This window comes from Solanum tuberosum, unplaced genomic scaffold (assembly GCF_000226075.1).
Source record: "Solanum tuberosum cultivar DM 1-3 516 R44 unplaced genomic scaffold, SolTub_3.0 scf00149, whole genome shotgun sequence".
NCBI lineage: Eukaryota > Viridiplantae > Streptophyta > Magnoliopsida > Solanales > Solanaceae > Solanum > Solanum tuberosum.
The window spans coordinates 24,308-25,369 of record NW_006239072.1 but is presented as its reverse complement, the minus strand read 5'-3'; positions in this window follow the sequence as shown (position 1 = coordinate 25,369).

Sequence of the window (1,062 nt, the reverse complement as noted above, 5' to 3'; positions counted from 1 at the left end):
GTTTGTGTATCTAGAAGCATGCCATTAAGGGTAAAATAAAAAGATTGACGTTAAATTGTTTTCAAAAATATAGAAAGATGTCATTCTTTTAATGACAGACTAATTAAGAAATAAAGCCACATAAATGGAATGGAGGGAGTCTCAATCTTCCATTCCATACTAAGTGTGTCTTTGAGGTATAATCATTCAGAGTATGTAAGGAACAGATGGTCCTAAAAGAGATTGAAATTACCAAACAGACGAAAGGAAAGAACGAGTGCAGTAAATGAACTTTACCCGCCCTTCCACCCTTCTCCACTTTAATACTAGGCGGCTTTTGTTGGTGACAGGTTCGAATCCATGAATGACCGTGATGTGCACTTAATCCACATATAACACGTACCAAATCCCTGGGAGCTACGCAAGCAAAAAACTTCTCAGAGAGTTCTCATTAATTACACAATATAGATACAAGCAAATGTAAGTACATTCAGTTGAATTGTTGGCTTGCACCTTTTTCCTGTTACATTTGACACCAAGTCCTCCAATAATCCTGTGGATTTTGCAATTAGCAAACTCAAGGCTAATGCAGTGATACAAGACATTTCAACCTTTAAACTTTCAAGAACTCAGTGATCTTTGTGATTGGAAAATGTCAAACACTTGAAACATTACCTATATATCCCTTGTTGGTCCTGAGAGACAGGAGACTAGCTTAGTCTTTCGATGGTTATTGATTCAAGATCACAAAGTATCCCTGTTTTTTCGAGGTAAGAAGGGGTAGAAAAAAATGTCTCGAGCTAATATTCGAATACCAGGCGCTAATAGCGCTATACTTTCAGTCTCTAATACATTCCATTTCACCACTAAAACTCCCATCTATCACACATTTAGAGATCACACCTTTTCTTTGCTCCTCAAAACCATAATACCACACAGCTAATCAAAGCTGCTCACTTCTTCCAACTCTTTTGGGATGGGAAATTTTGACAGCACTGTCACTGGCTCATCGCAGTTTAGTTACCCCTAACCCCCCCCCCCCCCCCCCCCCCCCCCCCCCGCCCCCCCCCCCCCCCCCCCCCC